The following is a 24,104-nucleotide window of genomic DNA, read 5'->3' on the forward strand; positions in this document are numbered from 1 at the left end:
CCCAAATGTTAAGATTTTGAAAGTATTTAAATCATCTTATTCTATTCTTTAAGTCACAGGTGCAAATTTAACGTTATTAAGCAACACTCTGAAGCGAAAGAAATGCAGTTTAATTTTTTTCTTTTTTTTAATAGTTTATTATTTATCTGGACTATATATTCCTAGATTGTACATATAGTGACAGGATTTTTAACATTTTTAATTTTTAAAATTTTTATGGATACATACCTAGCAGATGTATATATTTACGGGGTATATGAGATATTTTGATGCAGGCATATATTGTGTCATCATCACATTGGAGTAAATGAGGGTAAATCCATTATCTCAACCACTTCTTTGTGTTACAAACATTCCAATTATACTTTTTTAGTTACTTTAAAAGGTACAATAAATTATTGTTGACTGTAATCACGCTGTTGTTCCATCAAATATTAGACCTTACTGATTCCAGCTAACTATATTTTGTACTCATTAATCTCCGCTGACCTCACTCCCCAACTCAGCCTCTGGTAACCATAATTCTTCTCTCTCTCCCCGTGAGTTCAATTGTTTTAAATTTTACCTTTCACAAATGAGTGATAACATGCAAAGTTTGTCTTTCTCTGCTTGGCTTGCTTTGCTTAACATAATGTCCTCCAGTTTGACCTATATTTCTACAAATCGTAGGCTCCCATCCTTCTTCATGGCTACATAGTACTCCATTGTTTATACATACCACATTTTTTCTATCCATTCATCTCTTGGTGGTCACTTAGGTTGCTTCCAAATCTTGGCTATTGTGATAATGCTGCAATATACATGGGAGTGTAGATATCTTTTCCACATACTGACTTCCTTTCTTATAAGTGTATGTCTAGAGTGGTATCTCTGGTCAATATGGTAGTTCTGTTTTTAGCTTATTGAGGAATATCCATACTGTTCTACATAGTGGTTGTACTAATTTACATTCCCACCAACAGCATATGAGGGTTCTCCTTTCTACACATCCTTGCCAGCATTCCTTATTGCCTGTCTTTCAGATAAAAGCTATTTTAACTGGAGTGAGATAATATATCATTGTAGTTTTGATTTACATTTATCTGGTGATCAATGATATTGAGCACCTTTTCACATGTCTGTTTGCCATTTGTACGTCTTATTTTGGAAATGTCTAGTCAAATATTTTGCCATTTTAAAATCAGATCATTAGCTTTCTTCCTATTGACTTGTTTGAGCTCCTTATATACTGTTATTAATCCTTTGTCAAATGGATAGTTTGCAAATATTTTTCTCCCCTTCTGTAGGATGTCTCTAGACTTTGTTGACTGTTTCCTTTGCTATGCAGAAGCTTTTTTAAAGTGATGTAATCCCATGTTTCACTTTTGCTTTGGTTGCCTATGCTTATGAGATATTGCTCACAAATCTTTGTCCAGAGCAATGTCTTGTAGAGTTTCCCCAATATTTTCTTCTAGTAGTTTCATATTTTGAGGTTTTAGATTTAAGACTTTAGTCTACTTTGATTTAATTTCTGTGTATGGTGAGAGATAGGTGTCTGGATTCATTCTTCTGCATATGGATATCTATCTTTTTAAAACCATTTGTTGAAGACACTGTCCTTTCCCCAATGTATGTTCTTGGCATTTTTGTCAAAAATGCGTTCACTGTACTATCAATCTTTTTCCGGGTTCTCTGTCCTGTTCCATTGGCTAATGGGTCTAGTTTTATGTCTAATATCATGCTGTTTTGTTTACTATAGCTCTGCAGTATAATCTGAAGTCAGGTAATGTGACTCCTTCAGTTTTGTTCTTTTTTGCTCAGAATAGCTTTGGCTATTCTGGGTCTTTTTTGGTTTCATATACATTTTAGAATTTTTTTTTATATTCCTGGGAAAAATGTTATTGGTGTTTTGATGGAGATTACACTGAATCTGTAGATTACTTGGGGTCATGTGCGTATTTTAACAATATTGATTTTTCCAATCCATGAACATGAAATATCATTTCACTTTTTTGTGTTCTCCTCAATTTCTTACATTAGTGTTTTATAGTTTTCATTGTAGGGTTTTCTCACTTCTTTGGTTAAGTTTATTCCTAAGTATTTAATTTCATTTGTAGATATTGTAAATGGGATTACTTTATTGGTTTATTTTACAGATTTTTTGCTGTTGGCATATAGAAATCCTGTTGATGTTTTGTATATTGATTTTGCATCCTGCAACTTACTAAATTTGTTTTTCAGTTTTAGTAGTTTATTGGTGGAGTTTTTAATTTTTTCCAAATATAAGATCATATTACCTGCAAACAAGGATAATTTGACTTATTCCTTCCCAGCTTGGATATCCTTTATTTTTCTCTCTTGTCTGATTGTTCCAGCTAAGATATTTAGCACTATGCTGACTAAGAGTGGTAAAAGTGGACACTCTTGTTTTGTTCCAGATCTTAGAGAAAAGGCTTTCAGTCTTTCTCCATTCACTATAATGCTAGCTGTTTTTCTGTCATATATGGCTTTAACTGTGTTTGGTATGTTCCTTCTATCCCAAGTTTTTTGAGTTTTTTTCATAAAGGGATATTGAATTTTAACATATGCTTTTTCAGCATCAACTTAAATGATTCCTTTTTTTCTCTTTCATTCTGTTTATATCACATTGATTGATTTGTATATTTTGAACCCTTTTTGCATTCCTGCGATAAATTTCACTTGATCATGATGATTATCTTTTTAATGTGTTGTTGAATTCAGTTTGCTGAATTGAGGAATTTTACTTCAGTGTTCTTCAGAGATATTAGCCAATGGTTTTCTTTTTTTCATGTGTCTTTGTCTGATCTTGGTATCAAGATAACACCGGCCTCATAGAATGAAGTTAAAAGTATTCCCTCCTTCTCTATTTTACTGAATAGTTTGCATAGTAATGGTATTAATTCTTCTTAAATGTTTGGCAGAGCTCTGCAGTGAAGCCATTGAGTTCCAGACTTTTCTTTGCTGGAAAACTTTTTATTGTGACTTCAACCTCGTTAGTTGTTTTGGGTCAGTTCAGGTTTTGGATTCTTTATGGTTCAATCTTGGTAAGTTTTATGTGTCTAGGAATTTATCCATTTTTTATGGGTTTTCCAATGTATTGCCATATAGTTGCTCATAGTAGTCCCTAATGAACCTTTGAATTTTTGTGCTATCAGTTGTAATATCTCCTTCTTCATCTCTGAATTCATTTCTTCAGGTTTTCTCTCATTTTTTTCTTAGTCTGGCTAAAAGTTTGTCAATATTATCTTTTCAAAAGCCAGCTTTTTGTTTTGTTGATCTTTTGCATTTTTTTCTTCACTCATGAAATTGTGAATTCAGCCAGGCTTGTTCTTCCTTTCAGGACAGTGAGCTCCCCTTTCTCCTGCTCCAGAGCAGGTCCAGAAACAACTGTGAGCCCTGGGCCTGGAGTCAGGAACCTTAGAAATCTACTTGTTGCTCTATTCCACTGCAGCTGAGTTGACACTCAAGCCTCAAGGCAAAGTTCCTCCCACTTTTCTCTCTCATTTCCTCAAGAAGGAGTTTCTCCCCATGGTCACTACTGCCCCAGGCCTGTGGTGAGCACTGCCTGACTGTAACTGATGTTCATTCAAGGCCTAAGGGCTCTTCAATCAGTTTGTGCTACATGCTACCAAGCCTGGGTCTCTCCCTTCAGGGCAGTGGGTTCTCCTCTGACCCACAGAATCCAGAAATGTCACCATCCCAGACCAAGGCCTGGAATTAGAAACCTCAAGAGGCCCCTTGGTGCTCTATCTTAAGTGCAGCAGAGCTGGTACCCAAGCTATAAGGCAAAGTCTCCTTTATCCTTCCGTCTTATTTTCTCAAGCAAGAGTCTCTCCGCATGTCCATTATAGCTGGGAATGTGTTGAGTCACACCTGAAGCCAGCACTGCACTGGATCTCAGGCAAGGCCCACAGAAAGTACTGTCTGGTTTATTCAAGGTCCAAGGGCTCTTTTGTCAGCAGGTGATAAATCCTGTCAGAACTAGGTACTTCCTTTCAAGGCAGTAGGTTCCCTTATGGCCCAGGATGTGTCCAGAAATGTCATCCAGGGTTTAGGCCCTGGGATGGGCCCCCACAACTCTGTCTAGTGCCCTGTCCTACTATGACTGAACTGGCATTCAGGGTGCAAGACAAAGTCCTCTTTACTCTTCCTTCTCCTCTTCCTAAGCGGAAGGAATCAGTCTCTCCCCAGACTGAGAACTGTGCTGCCTGGAATGGAGGAGGGTTGATACAAGCAACTCCTTTGGCTGCCCCAAGCTGGTGTCTCACTAGATCATGTGAATCCCAACTCCACTGGCTCTGAGCCCAGTACAGCACCAGGACTTGCCCAAGAATTGCGGTCCTTGTGGCCTAGAGCGCCTTTTAAATTTATTTAGGATCCTAGAGTGCTTTGGCCTGCAGTGGCATGGCTAGCCCGAAGTCAGGTTCTGACCGCCGAATTGGACAATTCACCTCTGGCTAGGGCCGATCTAAATGCTCCTTCTGTGGGCACTGGCTGAATTCTGCCCCATGTTACTTTCCATGATGACCGGCAGCATTGAGTTCCAAAGCAAATTCCCACAATCACTGCACTTTCCTTCCCCTAAGTAAAATGATTCGCACTTTGTGCCATGAGGCTGCTGCTGCCTGGGGATGCAGCAAGGGTGACGCCAGCAATTCAAGACAGTCTTTCCTACCCTCTTCAGTGCCTCTAAACCAGGAATGTGATTGCCCAACTGATTTTTGGTTCTTATGGAGATATTTCCTTGTGTGGATAGTTGTTTAATTGGTGTTCCTGTTGGGGATATGATTGCTGGAGGCTTCTCTTCTGCCTGCTCACAAAAATATTTTTGTTAGACTGCTGTGCAAAACTTTTTAAGAGAATGGAAAAAGAAGTAGGGAAGGAAATAGAAACAAGTGGGCAAAGAAGTAAGAGGAGCCAGCTTCAGATAATTCTTGTAAAATGTTACCCCTTCTTAATAGGATGGTTAGATGCAGGAAATCTGTTTTCACATATACGCACACAGGCACACACACACAAAGATTTGTTACATTTTATTTAGTAAAATAACCTCCTTCTTAAGTGATCTCTTTATTTTAAAGACAGAAAAGACAATCTCCACATGATAATTTCTTTCCTTTTTGTTCAAACATTTCTCTCAAATGAGCACACTTGCTTATTAAAAAGTATAAAGTGGCTTTTGTAATTCTAAATTTCTTTAGTGACTATCCTCCAAATATTGAACTACCTGGGCAATTAGCATCATAATACACATTCACACATAGGTCTGGAAATGTTAACAACACATGCTTACCTGTCCGTTCAAAAGGGCCTCAGAAAGTGAAGAACAAAAGAAAATGATGGGCTCTTAACCAATAATGATAATTATCAATGCTCAAGCTGCCCTCTGAGGTAACAAGGCAGAGTGCAGCTTCCCGCTTTCAAGCAGATCAGGCCATGGGGACAGGGGACCTGGTACTGGTTGAGGCATGACACCAAAACTGAGAAAGGAGACAAATCAGCACGTTCAAATTTTTATTAGCTCAGGATTTGTATTAAAATATAAAACACTTGAGAGTAGTTTTTTTTTGAAGGGCATACATTCTCATCTTGATTTGTTTGCAATAAACCTACTTCAAAGAGGTTGTTACTCCCTGATTGTGATAGATACATACGAACTCTAATATCAGATTTGAGCACATAATATCTTGTTCTGCATATAGGACAGTAAGGTTGATTTTACAATTTCTTTATCAATGAGAAAATACTTTTCACTACAGATTTAGTCTTCTGCCAATGTTTGTATGATGTAACTATAAACTGTTAGCGATAAATTATTGGAATAGAGATCTACAAATGCTCTCGTCTAGGCAAACAGCTGCTCTCTCAAAAGACTTTGGGACTGGTGTTTAGGTTTCATGATAGTGCTATAAATATAATAATATAGATTTGCATGAAGATGTAGAGAAAGTAAAGTTAATCTTCAGAAGAAAGAATGAATCAGAGGTGCAAAGCAGAGTCATGTAGGATCAATAGAAATTACTCTCTAGTCCTTGTTGATTTTCCAGTTCCTAGTTCTTATTCACCAAGATTACCTTTTGCTTTTAGCTTTGATTGCCCCAGCATCCTTCTATCAAATTCCTTTACTGGTTGTGTAGAAAGCGGTTCTGATCCAGACCCCAAGAGAGGGTTCTTTGACCTTCTGCAAGAAAGAATTTGGGTAGAGTCCATAAAGTGAAAGCAAGTTTATTAAGAAAGCGAAGAAACAAAATAATGGCTACTACATAGGCAGAGCAGTAACATCTGTGGCTCAACTGATTATAGTTATAGTTACTTGTTGATTATATGCTAAACAAAGGATGGGTTATTAGGAGTTTTCTGGGAAAGGGGTGAGCAATTCCCAGAACTGAGGGTTCCTCCCCTTTTTAGACCATATAGGGTAACTTCCTGACATTGCTATGGCATTTGTAAATTGGCATGGTGCTGGTGGGAGTGTCTTTTAGCATGCTAATGCTTTATCATTAGTGTATAATGAGTGCTGAGGATGACCAGAGGTCACTTTGGTCGCTATCTTCATTTTGGTGGGATTTGGCTGACTTCTTTGCCACATGCTGTTTTATCAAGAAGGTCTTTATGACCTGTATCTTATGCTGACCTCCTCTCTCATCCTGTGACTAAAAGTGCCTAACACCTTGGGCATGCAGCCCAGTAGGTCTCAGCCTTATTTTACCCAGTACCTATTCAAGATGGAGCTGCTCTAGCTCAAATGCCTCTGACAGTTGAACTATCCCAAATTGGTGCCTGTTAGTTGAAACCCATACAGTATCAACTAAAGTATGCTGAATTAAAATACTGAAATGTTATTATGGGTTACATACTTTACTTTTTCTTTTTTCTTTTTTTTTTTTTTTTTTGAGATGGAGTGTCGCTCTGTTATCCAGGCTGGAGTGCAGTGGTGCGATCTCGGCTCACTGCAAGCTCCGCCTCCCGGGTTCATGCCATTCTCCTGCCTCAGCCTCCCGAGTAGCTGGGACTACAGGCGCCCGCCAACACGCCCGGTTAATTTTTTTTTTTTTAGTAGAGATCGGGTTTCACCGTGTTAGCCAGGATGGTCTCGATCTCCTGACCTTGTGATCCGCCAGTCTTGGCCTCCCAAAGTGCTGGGATTACAGGCTTGAGCCACCGCGCCTGGCCAATTTTTTTTTTTTTTAGTAGAGATCGGGTTTCACCGTGTTAGCCAGGATGGTCTCGATCTCCTGACCTTGTGATCCGCCAGTCTTGGCCTCCCAAAGTGCTAGGATTACAGGCGTGAGCCACCATGCCTGGCCAATTTACCAAATTTTTAAAAACTTTTATTTTCCAGGCTGATCCCTTAAATTCTGGTGTTTGTAGAAGTTATATTTATTATATTTTCTTTCACTTTTCTTCTCTTTACATAGTAGCATCTATTTACTTCCCTAAATGTGATATTTCTTTACAGGAACACGTTAACTTTGGATTGTTGCCAGGATGTGTTAAGTAATCCCTTAAAATATTGCCTCAGTAGCATTCGCTGGCTTCCAATATACGGCAGACAGATCAGGCTTAGTTCATGCACAGGAAATTCATTATAATAGTAGAATTTTCAATGAAAAAATCAATAAATAAGTTTTAATAAACACCATCAACATTTTCCATTGAAGTCTTTTCAGAACATAATCCATCTTCAGAATTGTTATCATATTCTAACAATGTCTATTTTCTTCTAAGATGTTAAATGTATTTGTGTGATAAACAATATTTTACTTGCCTGAATACATTTTTTTCCATCTCACCTGATTTTTTCCAAGCTTGGAAAATATGTCAGATCAAAGAGAAGGAGCTGTAGCTGCCTTTCTTAGGAGGGGGAAAAAGCACAGGATATGTTTGTTTCATCACTAAAAGGTACCTTGAGTCACAGGAGAAAATCCTATGACTTCTTTGGTGACTGAAAGCTTTCTTTATGATTTTTAAATAAAAGTTTTTAAGGCAGTAGATGGCTTCGATAAGCAATATGTGATTAAGTGTTAATTTTATAGTGGTCTTTTGCATATACGAACTAGTTCATGTTCCCTCAAGAAATTCCCATAAGTGTAAGCATATTTATTCAGATCATTCATCTTAATCTTCTACCAAAGAAAAATAATGTTGCATGTGAGAGTATTTTAAAGTGACTGATGAGTATATTGAAAGAACGATAAATTGTTATCCTAATGAAAATACATTGATGTGCTAAGTAAAAATCTGTCTGGAGTAGCCCTGCTTTATTCAGAAAAGGGAGAATGAAAGGGCATAAAAAACAAGGACCCCAAATCTCCATACCCTGACAAAGGCACATGCCTGCTGTGAAAAGGCCAACTAGACAGTGATTCCAAAGGGTAGAGCCAGAGCAAAATGACACGGATTTGGCAAGCAGGCTGCCATCCTATTCTCAGCATGCACCTGTAAATTCCAGTGTATTTTGTCAATATAACTTATCCCACAAATGAAAGAAAATGTAAATTTCTTTTCTTTCAAACCATAATGATTTGGCTCCTGGTTTGCTCTCTCTGTCACTCTCCTCTTACCAGCAACATATCATGAGAACTTGCCCCAGTTTCTTTCTTTAAATGCACCCATTGTGCTTCCACCTAAGGGTCTTTGCACTAACTGTGCTCCTGTCTATAACTTTTTCTCCCACATTTTACAGGAAGTTTCTTCCTTTTCATTTGAAAATAAGCTCAAATGATTTTTTGTACATATAAGTTAGGTGAATAATTAATTTCACATTTGTCCTTGCCCCTTCAGAATGTAAGGTCCATGAGACACCTTGTTAACTGCTATTCCCTCAGTACTAATAACAGGGTAAGTGAGAGAGTAGGCAGTCCATATATATTTGTTGAATGATATTAACACAAACAAATGATTAAAGCATAATATGGGTGGTAAGAAAATTCTCATGAAATAGTCACCATGCCATGTAGTATAGCTTAAGTAGTCAATCTTTAAAAACCAGCTGTTCTCAACCAGAGACAGAAAGAAAAATGTGCATGCCTCTTGAAGGTGGCAGAAAGAGATGGGAAATATTCAACTCATGCTATCTTAATGTGTTGTTTTTCTTCAAAATTAAGCATTGGCTTATAATACACCTGAGTGCATTGACTTCAAATACAGTTGAGTGTACTCACTTCAGTGACCGGTGTTTAAAATCCAGCTATTCCCACAAGTTGGCCACACATGTGTACTCATGTGATGCTACAGAAAACAGTATAAATTAATGGTTTATATCATAAACATAAAGAAAGTAATTAGCTACCTCTAATGGAGATCCAAAGGCTGTCTTTCTCTGTTGTTATAGAAAAAGTCTTTTGAGGTATAGATTATAGTTCCTCATGTTAAAGAGAACTAGATTTAACTTGTGGTTCTACCATTATGTAACCTTTTTTAGCCCATGTTTACCCAACTGTAACATGGCAATAGTAATAGTACTTAACTCATAGGTTCTTATGGGTATGAAATAAAATTAGAGTCTGACATATATAAAATAAAAATACCTGACATATATTGAAAATGCTGTGCTTTAACTGTTTTGAAGCTCTTTACCTAATTTAGGCCATTTACTAATCTTTAAGTTAGATATTATTATTGCTGCAACTGAGATACAGGAAAACTGAGAAACAAAGAGATTAAGTGACATGCCAGAGATACTCAATTAGTAATAATTCCCATATATAATCAGCACTTTTTTTTTATTTACTTATTGTTTTTGACAGAGTTTTGCTCTTGTTGCCCAGGCTGGAGTGCAATGGTGCAATCTTAGCTCACTGCAACCTCCACCTCCCGGGTTCAAGTGATTCTTCTGCCTTAACCTCCCAAGTAGCTAGGATTATAGGCATGTCCCACCACACCCGGCTAATTTTGTATTTTTAGTAGAGACAGGGTTTTATCATGTTGGTCAGGCAGGTCTCGAACTGCTGATTTTAGGTGATCTGCCCACATGGGCCTCCCAAAGTGCTGGGATTACAGGCATGAGGTACTGCACCCAGCCTATATTTTACTCTTATTGGTACTATTTGGATGGTCCTCAATGTAGTTCAAGCTACACTGAGCTCAAGTTACAAATAGATGAATTAAAATTGCTCCCACTTTATCCCATTTATCTAGGTCTCCATGTGCTTTTACATTTTGATTATTCCTCATTTATCTTCCCTGACTCTTTGGTTGTAGTTTTTCTTGACGTCTCTAATCCTCAAGCTCTCACTATGAACACTGACAGTATTAAAGAATAGCAAATGGATTTAAGTACTTTGGCTCTGGAATCAGACAATCTTGAGTTAGAATTCTGGCTCTGTAACTCACTTAAAATATGATTCTGATCAAATAACTTAAGTATTAAAGTGGCAGCTTTCATTCCATATAGTTGTAAAAACAATAATACTTTATAGGGTAATTTGAAAAATAAAGGAGAAAACGTGTGTCAGCAACTTAATAAGTTGCTTATTGCCTAGTAGGTGCTTCATTTGTATTGACTGATTAATGATCCTGTAGTGTAGATATGGGGTCTCCAACCGCTGGGCAGAAGATGGGTAACAGGTCTTTGTCCTGTTAGGAAATGGGCTCCACAGCAGGAGGTGGGTCATAGGCAATGGAGAATCTAATTAATGTGAGAATCTGATTAATGTCTGGTGATCTGAGGTGGAAAAGTTTCACTCTCAAACCATCGCCTTCTCCTCCAAGGTCTGTGGAAAGACTTTCTTCCACAGAACCAGTCCCTGCTGCCATAGACTTTGGGGAACACTGGTCTAGGTCCCCCTCAGCAATGTTCTCCAAATACAAGGCTTACAGTCACTTTCTTGAACTGTACATCTCTGCAGGGAAAGTGTGGTCATCACTGAAGTTGTCAAATATCTCTGATTAATACATTTTTAGGCACATGGTAAGATTGGACCTCTTCAATCCTTTGAAGTTAGTTGTGGCCAATGCTTTGGCCAATGAAATGTGACTGGAAATATGTGTGTCTTTTCCAGACAAATGCTGCAAAAGCTAGTGAAGGATTCACCATCTTCCTGTCTCCCTTCGATCCTGATGGAATGTTCTCTTTGCATACTTTCTCAGCCTGAGACTTGGAACTAGATGATCTGGAGCAGAGTCCCCAGTGCATTCTGTGATGGACACATAGCATAAACAAGAAAGAATCCTTTGTTGTTAAAATGCCATTAAGATTTATTTTGGGATTTATCATAACAGTATAACCTACACTGTGTGTATTAATGCAGGGGATAGAAACCTTTTCCTTTTCTTGGTAACTCCTTCTAAGATTTCATTGGGGAAAGGTAATCTCATTCTAGCATGTGAAATAATTTTTGATGCTATCCATTTTGGATCTTTTCTTTCCTTGTTTCTTGAAGACTAAATGCTTTATTTCCTCTGAAGAAATGAGGGCTCTGTTGAAGACAGTGCTGTGAATTTCAGGATAGCGAGAATTAGAGCAACAAAAGGCAATCTCTGTAATAGGGAGGGAGGGATTCACTCAAGTTGAAGAGAAGATACTCTTCAGAACTTAAAAATTCTGCACCTCATTTTTCAATGTGATCATGATTATCAAAATGTAACCTCAGAGAGATGAGTCCATATACATGTCAAGTTTGGTTTTTAGCATGTAACTCTCTGAAACTAATAGCAAATGTGAATATTGGGACTTGTCGCTAATTATATTGCGGTTGATATTGATTTTTATTGTACCCAGGTTTCCTTACTGTGAGGAACATGAAAGTTCTCCTGCTTAGCCTGAATAATGGGAACTTTGTTGTGTTCCTGATGGGAAACCCTGGAGTCACCCAGAGGCAACAACGATGTCCCTCAGTTAATTATAAGGGGGATTAAATCAAATATAGCTATCCCATACCTTGATATTTCCCAAATATGTTTATGATTTACACTCTGTGGATTATTAAATGCTAATGTAATACCAATTATAGATACCAATAAAAATTATTGATAAAAATATAATACATTGTATTAGGGATATTTCAGAGAAAGAGAATCAATAATACACATATGTAAATAGAGAGAGATTTTATGTATGTCTCTATCTCTATCTCTGTCTATACATATGAGATTTATTTATTTATTTATTTTTGAGACAGAGTCTCACTCTGTTGCCCAGGCTGGAATGCAGTGGCGCGATCTGGGCTCACTGCCAACTCTGCCTCCCAGGTTCATGCCATTCTCCTGCCTCAGCCTCCCGAGTAGCTGGGACTACAGGCACCCACTACCATGCCCGGCTAAATTTTGTATTTTTCGTAGAGACAGGGGTGTCACCGTGTTAGGGAGGATGGTCTTGATCTCTTGACCTTGTTATCTACCAGTCTGGCCGAGATTTATTTTAAGAAATTGGCTCATATGATTGTGGAGGTTGACAAGTCTAAAATTTCTAGGTTAGAGCAGACCAGAGATCCAGGGAAGAGTTGATGCTGTAGCTTGAGTCTGAAAACATCTGGGGGAAGAATTCTCTTTTTTTTAGAGGACTTAAGTGATTTTCTCCTAAGGTCCTCAACTAAGTATATGAGGCCCATCCACTTTATGTAGGGTAATATGTTTACTCAAAGCCTACTTATTTCAATAGTAAGTTAATGCCAAAAAAAAAAAAAATTGTCACAGAAATATTTAGACTGGTATTTGATCTGGATATCTTGGCTTAGCCAAGCTAAAATATACAATCATTATATCACATATATTGAACTGTAAATGTTCAGTGACAATTTTTATGCTGTTCTTTTATTTTTTATGAACAATAAATAACATGTAACCATAGAAATTTTTAAAAATATATAAAATTGATTTCTCTAGATATGGCTTCTTTTAAATTCTTTGCCTGTCATCTTTCCTATGCCTGTTTTTGAGCCTTTTGTAAACTGTTAAAAGAGAGTCATGTTTAGATTAACTCTGTTAATGAATATTTAGTGAATGGATACACTGAGGGAGAAAAACAGATAATAATGTTGGCAGAGACACAGATAACCTCCCGATAGGAGTGCGCTCTAATGAATTGGTCATTCAGTCTTTCTTTTGTAGGATTCCTCCCCCTTATTCTAGTACTATTCATTACATTTTTTGTTGTTGTTCTATGCGTTACTTCTTTCACTATTATGTATTTCCTGTTTTTTCTACAGTTTGAAACTATATTCCTTGCATGAGGACTAGGACCAAAATAAGATCTGCTAATTAGCCAATGAGTTAATAATGAGATGCTATGAATTTGTTAGACACTGCTCTCATGCTTCATATTTTATGAGCCACTATCCAGCCTAATTTGAGGCATCACTCTTTAGTTCCTGATGAAATAAATTGTAGACTGGGTGGAGTTCATGTTGTACAAATTACAGTGCCCTGCGTGTTAACAGCTGCTTTTCATTGCTTGCTTAGAAGCAAGCTGTGCCATTGGCTAAGATGTACTGGATGTAATCCTGCAAGTGGTAGCCAATGTAATTTCCAAACAAAGGACCTAGCATAGAAAATAATTCCTAAGGCAATTAGTGAATATACATATATTTACAAAGTGACCTCATTCACAAATGTTTTCATTAGTAAAAGGAAATACTCTTACTAAAACACACTTTTAAAAGTTTCTTTTCAAACTTGATTTTCTGTTAGCGTGCTTCATTAAACACCCTATCTAAATAACCGGCATGATATATATATATATATACACACACACACACAAACACACACACACACATACACACACACACACACACACAAAAACATGTTATTTAGAAAACAGTATGTCTATCTAAATAGTAGGCAAGTTTTATACATATATGCAAATATATATAATTTGTGATATATATATATATCACAAATGATAGTTTATTAGAAGGAAAAAAACTTAAAATTTTAGAACATAGTGCTATCTACATTGTCTAAGAGGCCAAGCTGAACATCCTTGTTTTATAATGTCAAAAAAAGGTATTTTATACAAATATAAAAACAAATAATCTGAAAAATTATTAAAAGTAAGTGATGAGTAAAGTTAACATTCCTTTATTGTTTGCATAATGATGATAGTGTAGCTGTTGTCTAATTTTTTAAAATAAAATGATATAGAATTAAATTGGGAATGAAATAACCTGAGGGTGTAGCAAACTATCAGAGGAGTAAATAAATTAAATAATCAAGGATGGTGAAAGATCAAGAGTAACTAATACTTTTCACAGTACTTTCAAATGTAGCTTAGTTCAGCCAGCCCAGGTATCTGGTAGAAGGGTGGCGTTTTAATGAGGCATCTGCCTGCTTATTTCACAGATCCTAAGCTTGCTTTGCCTTACCAGAGAAAACAAACCTATGAAATGTTAAGTTTACTAGAAATATTTAAAGGCTCAGTTGAAAGACACAAAGTGACCTCATTTACAAATGTTTTCATTAGTGAAAGCACTTATACTGAAAGATACTTTAAAAAGTTTCTTTTTCAAGCTTGATTTTCTCTTAGCTTTCTTTACTAAACACCCCATCTAAATAACAGGCATATTTTATGGACATTCTCATTCTATGAGACTTGTTTCAAGTTCCTTATTTTCTCATGAGAAAAACAGTGCATAAATCACATAAATTGCAACGAAAGAGTTGAACTGAAAAAGAAATGTCTTTCCACATATCTAGTTTGGACTCCTTTTTTTGCACCAATTTGGAACATAGTCTTTTGGTTTTCAAATAAATAGTTGAGACAATTCTGAGCTGAGCTCAATTAAACCATTTGCTATACTTTTGACATTTTCTTACCATTTTTAGTTTTTTGTCATTTACATGATATGCAGGCAGATATTCTCTTTGGCATTTACTTACCATCCTTTGTATTTCTCAACATCAACCTAATAATAATATTTTAGTAATATATGAGTTGCATTTTTTGCAAGGAGAAAAAGCAGTGCAATATGAAAGAAAGAGAAACAGTTAAAAATAACTGATTGAAGTTTAGATTATTTATTCAATTCAACTTAGCTGATCTTTACTTAGTTATGAAAAATGGCAGGCATGAGAAATAAAGATAATCTCTCTCTCTCTCTTTCTCTTTCACTATCCACCAGGAACATACCTCTTAGGATGCTAGGCCGATACAAGTCATTTTCTTGTATCATCTTTGGCATAGAGAACATTGACTTTACACAATACTGTACATTTCTCACTTACAATACTTAATTTGTTTATAAATTCTTGTCTTCTGGGTAAATTAGAGGCCAAGAACAGTAATTTAGTAGGGTCTGGTGAAATGCAAAAAGGAGTAGCATCAGATATGGATGATAAGGAACGGGAATGCAGTTTATGGTTAAATATCTTAGATAAATGTTATTTGTGGGGCACGTGTTACAGGGTATAAAGACTGACAGATATAGCCCTAGAAATCTGATAAAAGTCGAGTAAGGATTTTTAGTTACCATACTTTAAAAAATTGATACATTATATTTGCATATATTTATTGGGTAGAGTTTGATGTTTTGATACATGAGTATGTTGTATCATCCAATCAGTGTAGCCTATTACCACATGTGTTTATCATTTTGTGGTAAAAGCATTTAAAAAAATCTTCTAGTTATTTTGTAATACATGAAATATCATACCTTACTGTTAACCATAGATACCCTACTGTGCAATAGAACAGGAGAGGTTATTCCTTCCAGCTAATTGTAACTTTGTACCCTTTGACCAACTTCTCCCCAGCCTACTCTCTCTTAGTTCCTCCCCAGTCTCTGGTAGCCACTGTTCTACTCTCTACTTCTGATATCAACTTTTTTTGGATTTCATATATAAATAAGATCAAGCAGTATCTATCTTTTTATGCCAGGCTTATTTCACTTAACATAATGTCTTAAGGTTCATCCATGCCGTTGTGTATATAAGACAATTTTTTAGAAATCTATTAATCCACTGATGAATACTTTGATTGATTTCACGTCTGGGCTAATGTGAATAGTGCTGTAATAAACATGGAAGTGCAGATATCTCTTCAATGTACTCATTTTATTTCCTTTGGACATATACCCAGTAGTGAGATTGCTGGATCATATGGTAGTTCTATTTTCAGTTTTTTCAGGAACCTCTATAATGTTTTATATAAAGGCTGCACTAATTTACATTCCCATAAACAGTGTGTAAAAGTTCCCTTTTCTCTACATTTCACCCACACTTATTTTCTTTTGCTTTTTTGATAACAGATATTCCAGCTGGAGTGAGGTGGTATCTCTTTGTGGTTTTGATTTGCACTTCTCTAATGACTAGTGATGCTGAACATTTTTTTTTTCACATACTTCTCAACCATTTGTATGTTTTCTTTGAGTAATATCTATTAAAATATCTGGCTCCCCTTTTATTCAGGTTGTTTTATTTTTCCTGTTGAGTTATTTAATTTCCTTGTAAATTCTAGATAATAACTTCTTGTCAGCTTTCAAATATTTTATCCCATTCTGTAGGTTGACTCTTTACTCTTCGCTTTCCTTTGCTGTGCAAAACCTTTTTAGTTTGATATCATCCCATTTCTCTATTTTTGTTTTCGTTGCCTATGTTTTTGAGATTTTAGAAAATTCTTGCTGAGTTCAATGTCATGAAGCATCTCCCCTATGTTTTCTTCTGCTAGTTTCACAGTTTCAACTTTTACATTTAAGTCTTTAATATATTTTGAGTTGATATCTGTATATGGGGAGAGGTAGGAGCCTAGCATGTTTTCTTCTGCATGTGGATATCCAATTTTCCCAGCAGCACATATTGAAGAGATTATCTTTTCCTCAGTGTGTGTTCTTAGAATCTTTGTCAAAAATCATTTGTCTGGAGATATGTGAATTTATTTGTGTTCCATTTGACTATGTGTGTATTTTTTCCCAGTACCATGCTGTTTTGGCTGTTATAGCTTTGTAGTATATTTCAAAGACAGGAAATGTGATGCATTTGACTTTATTCTTTTTACTCAGGATTTCTTTGACTATCTGGGACCTTTTTTGGTTTCATATGAGTTTAAGGATTCTTTTCTTATTTCTGTGAAGACTGTCATTGGTATTTTGATAGACAATCTGCATTAAATCTGTGCATTGCTTTGGGTATTATGACCATTTTAATAATATTAAGTTTTTTTGATCCATGAATACAAGATATCTTTCCATTTATTTGCATCATCTTTAATTTCTTTCATAAATATTTTACAGTTTTCAGTATGGAGCTCTTTTACCTCCTTTGTGAAGTTCATTCCTAGTTATCTTATTTTCTGGATGTTACCGTAAATTGTTTTCTTGATTCCTTTTTCAGATAGTTCACTATTAACATACAGAAATATTGCTAGTTTTCAGATGATGATTTTGTATACTGTGGTTTTACCGAATTTGTTTATCAGATTGAAGAGTTTTTTGATGGAGTTTTTAGATTTTCTATATATGAAATCATGTTGGCTGGATGCGGTGGCTCATGCCTGTAATCCCAGCACTATGGAAGGCTAAGACAGGAATATTGCTTGAGCCCAGGAGTTTGAGACAAGCTTGGACCTCCTCTCTACAAAAAATAAAAAAGGTGGGTGTGATGACAGACACCTGCAATCCCAGTTATTTGGCAGGTTGAGGTGGGGGGATCACTTGAACGCAGAAGGTGAAGGCTGCAGTAAGCTATATTCTTACCCATGCACTCTAGCCTTTTGTTTTTTTGAGATCCTGTCTCAAAAAAGCAAACAAAAACAAAAACAAAAACAAAAAACAAAAACACTGTGGAAAACCATGTGGATATTCCTTAAAGAATGAAACGTAGAACTACCATTTGATCCACCAATCTCACTAGTGGGTATCTACCTTGGGGAAAATAAGTCATTTTACAGAAAAGATACTTGCACACACATGTTTATAGCAGCACAATTTGCAACTGCAAAAATGTGAAACCAACCCAAATGCAACAATGGACAAGTGGATAACGAAACTCTGGTACACATATATGATGGAATAATACTCAACCATAAAAAGAAATGAATTAACAGCAACCTGGATGAGATTGGAGATTATTATTTTAAGTGAAGTAATTCAGAAATGGAAAACCAAAGATTGTGTGTTCTCACCGATATGTGGGAGCTAAGCTATGAGGACACAGAGGCATAAGAATGAAACAATGAACTTTGGGAACTTCGGGGAAAGGGTAGGAGGGGGAAGGGGAAAAGCGTACAAATAGGGTGCAGTGTATACTGCTCAGATGATGGTGCAACAAAATCTCACAAATCACCACTAAAGAACTTACTCATGTAACCAAACATCACCTATTCTCCCAATAACCTATGGAAATAAAAAAATAATAATAATTTTCAAGTAGTTTTATGGCAAAAGACATTTGCTTGATGTGAAAACCATTTCTCTAATTTGAATCACGTAGAAAATAAATTCTGCATGTTCAAAAGAAAAAAGTAAAAGAAAAAGATCCTGTGATCTTCAAACAAGAACAATTTGACTTTCTTCTTTCCAATGCAGATGATTTTTATCTTTCTCTTTTCTAAGTATTATTGCCAGTACTTCCAGTGACTGTTGAGTGGAAGAGGTGAAAGTGGGCATTCTTGTCTTGTTCCTGATCTTAGAGAAAAAGGTTTCAGTTTTCTTTGTTCAGCATGACTCTAAATGTGTGTTTGTCATAGACGACCTTTATTGTGTTGAGGTACGTACCTTCTATACCTAATTTGTTAAGAGTATAGGAGATTTGTTCAACATCTTGAAGGGATGTTGAATTTTGTCGAATGCCTTTTCTGTATTAATCAAAATGATCTAATCACCATGAAATCTTTTTTTTCTTTTGTTCCATTTTTCTCTTCTTAAGTTGTCCTAACAGGTAACGTTTTGAGTCACTGTTTTCAGAAAACTCAAAATTACACTCATAGCATTTTTAGTTAATTGGGAATTCAGCAACAAATCAATGCTTTAGATGATACATTAGCAAATAGGCCTCCACTTTTCTGAGCTGAGCTCACCTTCAGGCATAAATATGCTCTTTGAGGTTGCTTATAAATCTCTGTTTCACAAAAAGATCCTAATAGTAATAGATGATTGTCTCAATGACTTCAAGTATGTTGACATTGTCAAAGTGGTTTTGAAAAGATGAAACTCTAATAAGCCTAGAACAATGTTTGGAAAATGTATTCTGCTTTTTAAATTTACTTATTTGTTTCCATTTGGTAGAAAATATTTTTCTATTATTAAAAAAAAATCAATGTGTAAGAAACCTGAACTCTTAAATCATGAAATGAACCTAAATTTACCTAGAGAAAATAAGCCCAAAGAATGTAAACTAGAGAAGTGCAAATCGGTTTTAAAAATACAGCTTTAAATAGCTATCAAATGCAGTGCACGCTCCATAAACTGCAGACAGCTTCCTGAATAAAATATGAGGACATGTAGCTCTGTGACTATCTATCTCAGTTAGTTAAAAAAAAATTCTGAAGAAAATTTCTAAATAGGCCATATAGTATCTGCAAAGGAATAAACAAAGTAGCCAGCAGTGACAGTGTTTGCTTTTCATGTGGTGGAACTGTGTGCAAATACAAGGCCTAACAAATGTCAGCTCCTCATTTGCAAATGAAGATGTAAAAGGAAATGTCGGTGACAGTACATGCAACAGTTCATATTTGAAGTTTGGCACAGTGAACTGACAGCTACAGAGGAGCTGCAGTGGCCTAATCCTTTCTTTCTGCCTTCTAGTGATGATAGTTGGGAAAGGGGGGGTGGTTGTTAATAAATATGTGATGAGGAAAAGCTGTGAAAGAATGGCATATCTTCTCCTCTGCAAGAACTCATCTTCAGAGATAATTAAGCAGGTGACAACATACAATGTGCCATTAACAACAGCATTCAAATCATTTCTGGACTTAAGTACAGTTTTAAGCCGCTTATCAGATTTTCATTTCTGAATCCATTCAGCTGTCAGGCTTACACCCTGGCTCTTTATTGAAGCTCACATGGGAATCCAAAACCTTCTAATTTTCTATACAGATTCATTTCAGAATCAATTAGAGTTGGTGGCAGCCTTGTCCCTGTGTGCAAAGGGGATTAGCTGGGCACTTGCTCAGCTGAACTACCTCTGAATGCACATTCAACCTTCCATCGAGAATGAGCTCTCTCTCTCCCCTTCTAGAGGACCCTTCAACAATTGAACCGCTGTAGACAACAGATGGCAGATAATCACTCGAACAGCCTCCAATTTTGTCAGGAAAGGAAAAGTGATCATCCAACTCTCTCTTACAGTAGGTAAGAGACCTCTGGGCATTTGAAGCATGCTCTGCTTTTAAAATAGGGAAATCCACAGCTGTTCTCCCTTTCCTGGAAATCTCCTAACAATGTCATCTTTCAGTCCTTGTCTCTGACTTCCTTTTATCCACTAGTGCCACATTTCCTCCACCTTTCTGCCTTCTCATTCTCCATACTGGTTCACCTAATTTTGCTGAAACCTCTGTTCTGCATGCTACCAAGGTCTAAAATCATCTTTAATATTAGCAGTAAAATACTTTAATGCTATTCTTTCAGGAAACACTCTTATGAAGTATACCTAATGTGTAAGTGCCATACACTGATATTTCACAGATAAAGCATTTTTTAAACAGTATAAAATTTTGTAAATTAAATTATCACAAAAGAAACATAGAAAACAGATGTAGTCCACATGAACATGATGTTTATGTTTTACCTTTTCCTACATTCTATTCAATGTAATGGACATTCAAATATCTTTTGTCCTATTAAAATTATTTAGTTATATTAATTATGATTTTTAAATTTTACTAAAGGGCTCTATGTTCTTAGATTAAAAACAAATAAATTGTTAGTCTTTCAATTAAAAAAATAGAGGTCAATGGCCTCCACCTTTTGGTGCCTGTGAATGATGCCTTTCAATTATTTTAGAAGTTTCTTCTGTTAATTTCTGTTGCATTTCAAAATGCTGTCTTTACATTATAATTTCCTAACTTTTTGATTTCAGATGTTATGTTTTGACTTCTCCCTTAGAAATATAATGTTTGAACTCATTTACTCTGAGCTGGCTGCCATTCTGCACAGTTTTTTGTCTTGCACTCCAAGATGTAACATATATACATACATATATATGTGTATATATATGAATATGAATAATATCCATGGAGTTGTGCTGAGTGTTGCAGAGCATTTGTCTTGCTCCTGCCCCACCAATAGCAATGGAACCTTCCTATCTCTATTCCTCCACTGTGTTACTGATTCACTTAAACCTAAGCTGCCACTGATTATAAGGTGTGGCATTACTTTGTGCTTGTACTTAGAAAAATAAAATGCCTCTAATTAAACTATGTCACAATGTTTTCTTATCATTAAGAATTTTTATTATACCCATTTAAAGAGACATTTTAGACTTATTTAGACGATGATTCATACCATATAATTTTGCCTACTGAAGAAGAAAAATAAAAAAAATTGATTAAGGCTTTCATAAAATTTCCTTCTATCAAGAATTTGACTTAGGAATCAGTTTTCAACACGGGGATATTCTTTATGTTTTCCAAAACAATATTATTGTTCTGTGTACCTCAAGAATGTTGAAAATGCAGCATATTATAAAAGACCACTTGCTACTGTCTCTTGAATTTTTTCCAAGCTTCTAACATCCTGACATCTTCTTGATCTTAAGAGATGTCAGTGGAAAGTTTTCAGACAAAAATTGATGCTCTTGTTTCTTGCTTAAATGGTAAGTAAACGGTTTATTGCCTGAAAAATGCAGGTGTTAGAGTTGCCCAGACATGTCACTAAAATTCATAAGCATACTCCTTCATGTCTCGGCAAGGACAACTGTATCACAAAGGATGCCTGGCCAAGGGCCTTCGTAAAATGCTATTGATTGGTTATAAAATTGTATTATAATTGCAGAGATGAATAAATATTTTCAGAGAATAGAAGAAATGCATCTAATAATTCATTAATAATAATTAAGAATCGATTAAGTGAATATGTCTTTCTTACATTCTTAAGACCACTAAAGATATAACAAATATTAAAGATCTTAAGATTATTAATGATCACGATCTAAGTAATGTTTAATGAACACATTGGTTTTGCTGTACAACACTTTGGTATTCCTAGGGTTAACAATTGAGTTCTTTATGTTGATTACTTTTGTCATTTTATAATTCTTCTCACATGATTCTTCAACAGAAATTTAAAATCCAACTCAGTGCAGTCAAACCTGTCAAGAAATTGTTCTTGCTCTTTTGATTCATCCCTTCTAGAAGTCTGTTTCCTCTGATCCAAGATAGAATGGCTCTTTTCATTATGGTGATTCAGACTATCCTCTGAGGTCTTCCCTTGACCACTTTTGTAGATTCCATATTTCATAGGTCTTATATCTCTCTCTTTCTTCCACTGTTCGTAGAATATATCTTCCAAAAGATTACTGAGAAGGAGCTCATGGAAGAGACATTTTAAAAAATCATATTTGATTGATAGTTGGGTTGCATATAGAATATTTGAATGAACGTCATGATTCTTCAAAATTGAAATGACATTACATCTATTGTATTCTACTCTCATAGGGTTATTCTTGAGAATTCTAATGGCATTAGAATTTTAATCTTCTGTAAGTGAACTTATTTATTTTATAGGAGAAGATGTTTAAAGCTCAAAAAATTTACAGTGTTATATTTGAGTGTGTATCTCATCATTGAACCTTTTAAAAATATAGAAACTTAACTTTCTATATTTTTGTTACTTTCTTCCTCTCCTTTTTCTTTGCTGTATGTTTTTGGAGTTCCTTTCACGTGGATTTGGTGTCTCCTAAATTAAACCTCTATTATGCTCATTATTTATCTAATATTGCCCATCTCTACCTTTCAAAAATCTCATCCCTCAGCGATTTCCTCAGCTTATGCATTCCTTTATTCTAACACATTTTTGACTTGGGTTACACTTAATTTTTGACTTTGATAATTCTAATTCCCAGTAATATTTTCATGCTCTCTCTTGATCCTTTTCTAAATAAGATCCTGTTGTTATTTCACAGTGCAATTGCTTCTCTTATATACAACAAATCTCTTAATTATGTTTACGGTCATGTTGTATTGTTTATGTTGGTTTTCCTCATACATTTAGCAATGTATAGTGCGCAGTGTCTGTTTGAGATTGAAGCAGTAAAATGTTCATTGGAATTTGTGTGAGAAGCTTACATTTTAATTGATAGGCTTCCCTTCAACATTATGAAGAAAAGAATATTCCAGCATCAGAAGTTGCTGATCTTTCCTCTGGGGACAGTTCCAATGTCTGCTTGGTGGAGATAAGTGTGCCTAAGACAGAACTCTGTGCTAAGCAGGGGAAGGGTTATATGCCTATTTTTATGAGAGTAAGATGGGTTTAACTTTTCAAAGTCAGATCTAATCACACTATGTACATTTTTAAACAACTTGCTTGTTTCTAGCGTCAGTAATCTTTCTGGACTTTTTTCTGCAGCCTGTGTTTCCTGATCAGTTTGGGATGGGTTTCTGTGGCAGCAACTGCATTTCAGCTTCTTACTGGTTTTCTTATCAACACGCGTTTAAGGTCTAGCTTCCTCTTAAAAAGCAGACCCTCACCTCTACCTTTCAAAAATAGTTTTACATCACCAAATCTTCTGCCATAACCTCATTGTGAGTGGATTTCTTTTTCAGTATTTCACTCTCATTTTATTGATGTTTCAGTAGAAAGTGGAGATAAATACATATATTCAATCCAGCATATATAATTGAGGCACTCAAAATTTAATATTTTTCATAATACATATTTAAATGTTATATATTTAAGCAATAACCTTAATAAACTTTGATATTTGTATACATCTGCAAGGTTCTCACCAAATAAAATATTAAACAGATATATCAGCACCTGGAGGTTCTTTATGTTCTTTGTAATCCCTCCCTCCTGCTCTTTTATCCCCAGACAACCACTGATAGCATTCTGTCATTGCATATTAGGTTGTACCCTCTAGCATGTTATATAAATGCAATCATATGTTATATACTCATTTTGCCTGAATTCTTTCACTCTGCATAATTTTGAGAATCAACTATGTTAAAAATATATCGATATTTAATTTTTTGACAAGTCATAATTTACTGTATAGATATAACACAATTATTCTTT

The sequence above is a fragment of the Colobus angolensis genome, unplaced genomic scaffold (assembly GCF_000951035.1).
Source record: "Colobus angolensis palliatus isolate OR3802 unplaced genomic scaffold, Cang.pa_1.0 Scaffold409, whole genome shotgun sequence".
Taxonomy (NCBI): domain Eukaryota; kingdom Metazoa; phylum Chordata; class Mammalia; order Primates; family Cercopithecidae; genus Colobus; species Colobus angolensis.